This window comes from Mustela nigripes, chromosome 2 (genome assembly GCF_022355385.1).
Source record: "Mustela nigripes isolate SB6536 chromosome 2, MUSNIG.SB6536, whole genome shotgun sequence".
Taxonomy (NCBI): Eukaryota; Metazoa; Chordata; class Mammalia; order Carnivora; family Mustelidae; genus Mustela; species Mustela nigripes.
Window position 1 is genome coordinate 9983954 of NC_081558.1, and position 10648 is coordinate 9994601.

Sequence of the window (10648 nt, forward strand, 5' to 3'; positions counted from 1 at the left end):
CCCCCCGCCTCACCATCACGTGGGGGCTGAGGTGAGGAGGGTCAGGGAAGACTTTTGCTTTCCAAAGGGATTCTCATATCACTTTGGGTAACTAAGAAATCCATTTTTCAATGTTTTTTTTAAACTAGCTGACCCTGGAGTTGGACATACCTGGGACTCCAAGCCCTGCCTCACCATTTCCCAGCTCTGTGAACCTGGGCGAGCCATGTAGCCTCCCAGAGCCTCAGTTTCCCCATGTGCAAAATGGGGGTCCGCCCACTCACTATTCCACAAGTGTGCTTCAAGGGCCTCCTGAGGACCAAGCACTCTGCCCACCTCTGGCCTTTAAAGGATTAAGGCGGGACGGACGCAGAGTAAGCGTTCCACCCGCACCCCCTTCTCCCACATGGGGCTGCTTAATTAGTTTTGCGGGGGACAGGAGCATGCGCGGGGCGAACCTTCAGCTCCCCCCTCCCCCACCTCTCAGCACATCATCCCCGCGCCTCTCAGGCCCCAGGAGTTGGGCCCCCGGAGCAGCGTCCCAGGGTTTCGAGTCCGAATTCGGGGTCAGAGCTCGACGCCAGAAGGAGGACAGGCGAGTGGGCTAAATCGGGAGGTGCCTCCCCCACCCCCAGACGCTGGGATTTTCCCACCTCTGCTTCCCGCCGCTGCAGCGCGGGGAGCGAGCGCCACCTGTGGGCCACCAGCGGGAGATGCGTGCGACTCTGGGAAAGTGGGTCGCCTCTTGGGTTTCTCCACTCGACTCACAGGGTACCCACGGCAGCGGCAGCCGAGAGGTCCTGGAAACAGCCACCACCCTTTGAAATTCTCCTGTACATCCCGCTTTTCCCAGGGGCTGTTCCCACACTTAATCTTGTCTCCCATTCAACCCCCTACCACCAGCAATAAACATTTATTGAGCACCTACTACTGTGTACGGGGCTTCAGGGAAACAGAAGGAACAGAAAGCTCCGTGCCCTTCTGGAGCTTACCAGGGGGGGGATGGGAAACCGAAGAGGAAGGGGACAATAACTTATGAGATCATTGCTGGTTAAGTGTTTTAAAGGAGGAACTAAACAGAGGGATGTAACTAGTGGTCGTGGAGGGGGAGCCCGCTCTGCATAAAGTGAGTGGGAAGATTCTCGGGGGTCACAATGTTTGCACTGAGCCCTGAGAGGGATCTGGTCCCCGCCATGCCAACAAAGGGGCAAGGCTGTCCAGTGGAGGACATGGCAAGTGCAAAGGCCCTGGGGCAGAAAGGAGTTTGGAGTGCTGGACCAGAAAGGATGACAGGGCGGCCAGAGCTGAGAGATGACGGAGAGGTGGGGTAGGGTGTCAAGGCCGCTTTTGGAGACAAATTTGACCATGCACTACCGAGCACGGAATAAATGTCACTCTGAGCCGCAAGCAGTCCACCATCATCCAGCCCCACACGGTTACCCTCCTGCCACTCCCGCCCCATCTACAATGCCAGTCCAGGACCAGGTGCCAGTCCACGTGCCACACCTCACTCTCCTGGGCCTTAGCCTCTGACGATCTTCATTCCAATTGCATCACCAAGGGGGCACTGCAGAGGATATGGGGTGTGGGGAGTGGCTTAGGGCTTGGGGGCATCAGAGTGGGCCTCAAACGTCTCCTTGGGGATGCCAGGAGCTAGACTGTTGGGATAGAGGCAAAGCGTGGACCTGCAAGTCTCAGCCGCCCCATGCCAGGCACTTTGTGGACACTGGGGATGGGGGTTGGCTCTTCTGACAAAGCCCCCACCTCATCCCCTGGCTGCCCCCACCTCATCCCCTGGCTGCCTCAATGGGAGAGCTAGGAGCCACAGAGCCAGCCTGGCTCCTGGGACCCAGGCCTCTCGGCTGAGGTGAGTACCCCCACTAGAGGGCCTCCACTGTCCTCTCTGAGCCCCCAGGACTCCCCTCCCAACCTCCCTGTGGCCAGCCTATGTCCCTGGCATCCTCAACCCCTTTTGAGGCTGGAGTTTTGGTCTCAGCTTCCCTCAGCCAGAGAGTCAAGTCTCAAGGGCTGTCCCCAGCCCCACACCCCAGATTCCAGCCCAGCCCAACCCCCCTACCTTTGTGCCCTCCTGTTGCCTGACAACCCCAAAAAGGACTGCACAGGGGGAAAGCTCGGGTTCCATGCATGCTGTTCTCCGGGACCCTGACTTGGGAGCCACGAGGGAAGCGATGGGTCTCAGCCCCATGAGGGGAACAGGCTCCATCTCCAGTCCTCCAGTCCCCGCTGGCTTCAGCTTTGGGGGCTGCCTTGCTCTTGGGGGAGGGGGCGGAGCCTCCTGGAGCTTCTAATTATGGTTTCAGAGGCACAGACTTAATTACTGCCTTTCGAAGGGTTAATTACCCCTAATCGGTTGGGAATCAGGCAATTCTCGAGCCTTCTGAGAACCAAAATATTTCCCCTCCCAGAAGCTGCCAGCCCCCCATCCTCCCACCACTGCTGTCTCCAACCCCAACTTTGGATCGTCTCCATTTCTGTGTATGGAGGTATGTGGTGAGCTGGGCAGAGCTGGGAAAACCCAAAACCAGCAGTCTGCCCTCAGAGAACCCACTTGCTGGGCCTGACATAGACAAGAGCTGAATTCAGAGAAGGGGAAGGTCCAGGGCCGGGCAAAACTGGGAAGACTTCCTAGAAGGGGAGGCTGAGGGCTGGTCTTAAGGGCCCCCAGGGACCCCTGTGAGCCTGCAGGGCTCCTGAGATTCTGTCTTACATGGGGAGCTACAATTCCTGGAGAGGCCAGAGTTGATGGCTCCAGCCCTGGGTGGCCTGTTGGGAGCCTCAGTTTTCTCCTCTGTTAAATGAGGGCAAAGGCACAGTGAACGAGGCATGAAGAGTGAACAGAATTACACACATCAAAAATGGCTGCCCTCCTGGAGAAAACCCTGGTGGGTACTGAGGTAACAGCCATCAGAGGGAGCTCACCCAGCCCCACTAGCCACCCCGTTCCTCCCCATGCCCTCTGCCAGGCCCTTTGCCCTTGCAGTTCCCTCAGCATGGCTGACTTTCCTCCTGATGGGGCTGTCTGGGAAACCCTGGTCCTAAATAGTCATCTCCTCCAGGGAGCCCTCCCTGACTATGCTGCTTCCCCAGGAATCACTCCCTTTCCTGGAAATTCTCCAGCCTATCATGCTTTTATCCCTCTGAAACATGGCGTTGTTTATACCTTGGCTGGGTGTCCTGGAGCTCGGTTTCCTCATCTGTAAAATGGGCATGATATCTATAGTCCCCTCGAGTCTTGGCCGCTGACTGGTGACCCTAGAGGCCAGGATGCACTGGGACTCTCTGCAGGTCACAGGACAGACTCAGGGGATTCTGAGCAAAGTGAAGGACCAGTGAGCTGGAGCAGGGCAGTTCGGTGAGGCTCCTGGGATCAGACAGTCAGAAGAGGTTAGAGAGAAGGCAGGCCTGGGAACAGTGGTCAGGCTGTTATGCCCATTTCACAGAGGTGAAGTCACTTATCAAGGGCAAACAGCCTTCTGGCGGGACAGCCAGGATTCACAGCCGCATTAGTTTTGACTCCGCTGTGTTTTGGAGGTGGGGTTCAGGCCAGGGTGGGGATAAGGATTAAATCAGAGACAGAAGGGGGGGTGCCTGGGTGGCTCAGTGGGTTAAGCCGCTGCCTCCGGCTCAGGTCATGATCTCAGGGTCCTGGGATCGAGTCCTGCATCGGCCTCTGTGCTCAGCAGGGAGCCTGCTTCCTCCTCTCTCTCTGCCCGCCTGTCTGCCTACTTGTGATGTCTCTCTGTCAAATAAATAAATAAAATCTTAAAAAAAAAAAATCAGAGACAGAAGGAAAAAGAGGGAGGGGAGGAGGGAGGAAGACAGGGAGGGAGGGAGGAATGGGAGAGAGATTGGGAGGGAGAGGAAGGGAAAGGGGTGGAGAAAGAGAAAAGGAAGGAAAGATGCATTGATGGCTCAGGACGATTTCAGTCGCCAGTGAAAACCCAAACCCAAACTAGCTTAAGAAATATCTAAGGAATGTTGGCTGCAGGAATAGCTGAATCCAGGCTCTCAGACAAAGTAATCTCCCCCTCTTAACTAAGCTTGCCCCTGGAGAGCTTTACGCTCATGCAGTGACTTCTAGTGGGATTAAAATGGCCTCAGCAACCCCTGGTTTATCTTTTGGCAGCCAAAAAATTAAAAAAAAAAAAAAAATGAGAAAGACACTTTTCCAAAAGCGCTTGCAAAAATCTGATGGCAGCCTCTCACTGGACAGACTGGGGTCGCATGTCATTCAGAAACCAATCACCGTGGCCAGAAAGGATGGAAGGTGCTCATTGGCCAGGCCTGGGTCATGTGATCGCTCTTGGTGCTGGGGGTGGGTGCAGCCCCAATTAGCCTTAAGTGGGAGAAATTGGAAGAGAAGGAGAGGGCTCATTCCACACAAGTTTACTGATCCCCTACTGTGTTCCTGGCGTTGGCCTGGTGCTGAGGATACAGCAGTGAACAAGGCAGAAGAAGCCCTGCCCTCATGGGGTTCACAGCCCAGGCAAATACGTGAATGGCAGTGATATCAGATGGCGATGTGTGCTATGAGGAAAGTTCAAGCAGATAAAAGGAAGGAAGGGAGCTGAGACTTTAAATAGCAGGTGTTATCTTAGCAAAGACTTGAGACAGAAGGAGTGAAAATATCTGGGAAAGGGTATTCCAGGCTGAGGGAACCAGGACCACCCGTTGGGAGACGTCCGGGTGAGGCAAGGGGCTGGGAAGACAGACCACTCCTGGGCTTCTCTCCCCCGGAGCCAGGGAGCCCCCAGGCCCACCCCAATCCAGGACATGCTTGGGCAGGGCCACTAGGAATGTTTGCTTTCTGCCCTCTCCAAGCTGGTGGGAACAGGTGTGGCTGGGGTCACAGGAAGGCACAACGTAGCCTGAGATTTTGGAGAGGCGGGAAGCTGGGTCATGGAGAGGTTGACTCTAGGAGGGGAAGGCCTAGGAGACAGGAACTGCCCCCTCCAAAAAGGCCCAGGGGTCTGTTGGCCCCGCGGATACCTTGCTCTGTTTGGGCATCAACGCTCCTGTGTAAGCCCTGAGCCAGTGGACGGGGCCAGGGTGGAGTGGCAGGCCCTATGGTCGGGCTTTGTCAGGACTGCCCAGAACTGCCGATGGAAGTGCCGATAAGGGCCCCAGAGGTTGGATTTCTGCCCTGAGAGGGTTGGGCAACATCCTGTTTGGGCAGGCTCCTATAGGTTTCTCTCCTGTAACCCGCGCCCGGCCTGGTGGGAGAGGTCCAGGCAGGGGAGCAGGAGCCAACTGTTAACTCTGTGAGAAACAGAAATCACCGGGCTTCGAGACACTTGCAAGAAGAAGAACAAGTCCAACAACCTGGGCCCTGCTTCATGTCTTACACAAAAGCAACTCTGACAACTAAATGTAAACCTCTAGTTGCAACTCTGGCAACTAAACGTAAAACCGAAAACGATAAAATGGGAGGAGAAATCTTGGGGACTGTGGCTCAGGCGAAGATTCCTCAGGCGTGTCACCAAAAGCATGGTCCGTGCAACAGAACGTTGGTGAACTGGACTTCATCAAAGTGAAAATGTGTGCCCTCCAGAAGACATACGGGGAATGAAAAGACAAGCCACAGCCTACGGGGGGAAATCCGTGCAGACTGTACATCTGATGAGGGGCTTGTGTCCGGAGTATATAAAGAGATCTTGCACCCAGTACGAAGATTCAGCATTCGTTCCTGTTCAAAACTAATCAAGTAGAACTAGAAGAGAACTATACTCTGATATGTTACTTACAAAAAAAGAAAGGAGGAAGAAAGGAAGAAGAGAAAAGAAAAAAAAATAAGGAAAAGAGGGGCGCCTGGGTGGCTCAGTGGGTTAAAGCCTCTGCCTTCGGCTCAGGTCATGATCCCAGGGTCCTGGGATCGAGCCCCACATCGGGCTCTCTGCACCGCGGGGAGCCTGCTTCCTCCTCTCTCTCACTCTCTGCCTGCCTCTCTGCCTACTTGTGATCTCTGTCTGTCAAATAAATAAATAAAATCTTTAAAAAAAAAAGAAAAGAAAAGAAAAGAAAAAGGAAAGAAAAGAAAGACCCACAGCAAATGTGAAATGCAGTTGTGAAACAGTAGATCTCCCCCAGAGATCAAGAAAAGAAAAAGATAGCTGTTGTCACTGCTTCTTCTCAACATTGCACTAGAGGCTTCCAGCCAGGGCAACAAAAAAAGAAAAGACAAGAGAACATGTAAGGATCAAAACGTAATAAATAAAACCTTCACCCTTTGTGAGTGAAGAAATAAGGTAATTGGCAGATGACCGATGACCGAATGGGATTAAGTGAATTTAGCAAGATCCTGGATACAAGGTCAATATACAAAAAGGAATTCTATTTCTCTGTACCAGCAACAAGCAGTTGAAAAATAAGTTTCTGAAAACCCAACAAGAAAAACCAGAGGCCCAATTTGAAAACGGGCAAAGGATTTGAACAGTGCCTTCAGCAAAGAGGATCTCCGGCTGGCACACAAGGATAGACAAAGGTCCTGGACATCACCCACCGGGAAAGAAATGTGGAGTAAAACCACAAGGAGATGCACCGCACACATCTTTTGGAGCAGCTAAAATAAGAGAGGCTGATGATACCTGGTGTTGGGGAGGATGTGGAAGATGAAACAAACAGCCACTCCGGACAGCTTTAGGAAACAATCTGACAGTTTCCTAAAAAGTTAAAAAGACACCGACCATATAATCGAGAAATGAAAGTGTATGTGTACCCAAGCATTCCCAGCTGAATTATTCACGGTGGCTAAAAGGTGATGACAACTCAAATGTCGATTAACAGATGAATGGATAAGCAAAATAGGGTCCTGCCATAGAGTCAGGCTCCCTGCTCAGCGAGGAGTCGGCTTCTCCCTCTCTCTCTGTCCCTTCCTCTGACCAGCTCGTGGTCTCTGTCTCTCAAATCAATAAAATCTTTTTAAAAACAAAACAAAACAAAACAAAAAAAACATACGGCTTTAAAAAAGGTCAGACACGAAATACTACAAATTGTATGATTCCATTAATGTGAAATTTCTAGAAGAGGCAAAGCTATAGGGAGACAAAGCAGATCAGTGGTTGCCTGGGGCGGGGAGGAGAGGGGAGAGGGACTACAATGGGGACAGGGAACTTTGGGGTTATGGAACTGTCTCAGTTGCTGGATTTTGGTCATGGCTGCACAACGCAGCAAATTTACTAGAAATCATTTAACTGTATGCATACAGTGGGCAAATTATATGCTAAGTAAATTAAACCTTGATAAAGCGATTAAAAAGTTGCTCCAAGGTCGCCTGGGTGGCTCAGTGGGTTAAAGCCTCTGCCTTCAGCTCAGGTCATGATCCCAGGGTCCTGGGATCGAGCCCCACATCGTCGGGCTTTCTGCTCAGCAGGGAGCCTGCTTCCTCTTCTCTCTCTCTCTGCCTGCCTCTCTGCTTACTTGTGATCTGTCAAATAAATAAATACATAAATCTTAAAAAAAAAAAAAAAAGTTGCTCCAAACATCTGCAGATGGGATTGTCACCGTTCAGTTGATTAAACCCACAGGTGCCTTGGGTTCTAGGCCCTACTCTGCACACTGGGGACGCGGGTAGGGAACAGACCAGACAATAAGCCCTCGGAGGGTGGTGTGGTGTGAAAAATAAAGGAGGCATGGAGAGAGTACAGTTTAAAGTTGGGGATCAGGGATGGCTTTCAGGGAAGTGGTGTCTGAATAAAGACCTGAAGGAAGTGAGGGGAGAACCATGTGGCGGTCTAGGGGAGGAGAGCAGCAAGCAGGGGCAACTGTGAGTGCTCCCCTGCAGCGGGGGAGCTTGCCAGGAACAATGAGGAAGCCCGTGGCCTGGAGGGAATAGTGAGGAGGAGAGCCAGCGGGAGGAGGGAGGCCAGGGAGGGGACGGGGCAGAGCGTGCAGAACCTTGTGGGTCACAGGGAGGGCTTTGGCTTTTGCTCTAAGTGAAGTGGGAGCCATGGAGGGTTCCGGAGTTGAGAAGGGATGGATCTGACTCAGGTGTTCAAGGGCGCCCTCTGGTTACTGTTAGAGGAACAGCCGGGGGAGGGGGGAGAATGTGGGAGCTGGAAGACCAGGACAGAAGTGATCCAAGACTGTATTGATCCAAGTGGGATACAGTGGGGCCCTCGAGGCAGTGAAAAGCTGGTGGATTCTGGCTGGATTCTGAAAGTAGAGCCTCAGGGTTTGCTGGTGCAGGAGACAGAGAGAGACAGAGATGGAAAGAGACGTGGACTATTCCAAGTATATTGTGCAGAGTGTCTGGGCCCTTAAGGAAAGAAACAGAGCCCCTCATGGCACCTGAGGCATGGCCCTAATTTGAAAGTTCAGGGCGTGCGGGTACCACATGGGGCCGAAGCTGCTCCAAGCCAGGCACCTCCTCCCGCTGCCTCCCAAGTCTGATTCCAGTACCCCTCTGGCTGTTCTCTTCCTTTTAGTCTTGGTTTCCAGAACTTCTCCTCCCTGGGGAATCCAGTGCATGTGCTTCTGATTCCTTTGTCCTGAACTCATATGGCATGAGCACCCCCGAAAGCCTTATGTGGAGGGGGTAGGGGGGGGGGGGGGGAGGGGGGGGGGGGGGGGGGGGGGGGCGGCACATTCCTCCTGGGGGGCCAAGGCTGCATCTGGCAGCGTCTCCAGGGTGTCCGGCACCAAAGATGCCTCCTCCCAGGCCAAGCCAGACCGGCAGCCGCCCAGCACAGACTTTCTTTGGGGCCTGGCCGGCACCCGCCCACAACCCCGGCTCCAGCTGCCTTGACCCCCCCCAGACCTCCCACACATTTCCTCCTAGGAGCCATGACCGTGGGATTCAGTTTTTCCCACCCTTTCCCTCTATACCCAGCCTGCCTCTCCCATGGGCCTCCTTCCTGGTGGCCACAGCAGGCCCTGCTCCCCAGGCAGCTCCCCTGGCAGGGCCTGTGTGTGGCCAGAGAGCCATAGGGTAGGCTTCTGACTGCCCCCGACTCCCGCCCCAGCACCTCTCCCATTCTGGGGCTTCTGTGCTCCTCCTCCTCCTCCCCAGCATCTGGACTGTTTCTGGTCCCCTCCTGCCTCTCTATGTCAAAGGAGTCAGAAGGGTCTCCCTATGCTTAGAAGCTAAAACGTATCAAGACCTTGGTAGGCCTTGGTAGTCCTGCCCACTCACCTCCCAAGGAGGAGTGAGTGCTTCTGTTCCCATTTTCCAGGCAGGAAGACTGGAGCACAGAGAGGGGGTGTTGGTTCCTCAGGACCACACAGGACCACACTGCCAGAAAGTGGCAGAGCCAGGACCGGACCCCTGACCACTCTTTTCTTCCGCCTCTCATGAGAGGGCCAGACGCGGTCCTGGCCTTCTGGAGCCCTCCATCCAGAGAAGAGAGACAGGAAATAGTAACTGAGCTAGAACACACCACCCAGTGACAAGGGCGATGAAGATTCAAAGAGGATGGCTGGCGGCTGGGGGACTTGAGCCTGGGGTCGCCAAGACCACCGTTGGGGTGAATGATTCCCTAGGATTCACAGAAATCAGAAAAGCTGTGATACTTATGGTCACAATTTATTACATGGAAAGAATACAGTTAAAATCAGCAAACGGGTGGCGGGGGCGCCTGGGTGGCTTGGTGGGTTAATCATCTGACTTCTTTTTTTTAAGATATTTTTTAAAATTTATTCATTTGATGGAGAGATAGTGAGAGAAGGAAGCAGGGGGAGTGGGGGAAGGACCAGCAGGCTTCCTGCTGCCGGGCTTGAGCCCAGGGCTCTGGGATCATGACCTGAACCAAAGGCAGCCTCCCAGGCGCCCCAGCATCTGACTCTTTTTTTTTTTTTAATTTTAAAGATTTCATTTATTTATTCATGAGAGACAGAGAAAGAGAGAGGCAGAGGGAGAAACAGGCTCCCTACCAAGCAGGGAGCCCGATGTGGGACTCAATCCCAGGATCCTGGGATCATGATCTGAGCCAAAGGCAGATGCTTACACATCTGAGCCACCCAGGTACCCCAGCACCTGACTCTTGATTTCAGCTCAGGTTATAATCTCAGGGTCATAAGATCGAGCCCCATGTCACGTTCCATGCTGGGTATGGAGTCTAGTTAAGATTTTCTCTCTCCCCGGGCGCCTGGGTGGCTCAGTGGGTTAAAGCCTCTACCTTTGGCTCAGGTCATGATCCCAGGGTCCTGGGATGGGGCTCTCTGCTCAGCAGGGAGCCTGCTTCCCTTTCTCTCTCTGCCTGCCTGTGATCTCTGTCTGTCAAATAAATAAATAAAATCTTAAAAAAAAAAAAAAGATTTTCTCTCTCCCTCTGCCCTTCCCCCATTCTAAATAAATAAATAAAATATTTAAAAAAATAAAATAAAATAGGGGCACCTGGGTGGTCCAGTTAGTTAAGCATCTGCCTTCAACTCAGATGATGATCCCAGAGTCCTGGGATCGAGCCCCACATCAGACACCCTGTTCAATGGAGAGCCTACTTCTACCTCTCCCTCTGCTGCTCCCCCTGCTTGTGCTCTCTGTCAAATAAATAAAGAAAATCTTTTTTTTTTTTTTTTAAGATTTATTTATCAGAGAGAGTGAGCGAGAGCGAGCACAGGCAGACAGAGTGGAAGGCAGAGTCAGATGGAGAAGCAGGCTCCCTGCGGAGCAAGGAGCCCGATATGGGACTTGATCCCAGCGTCCTGGGATCAA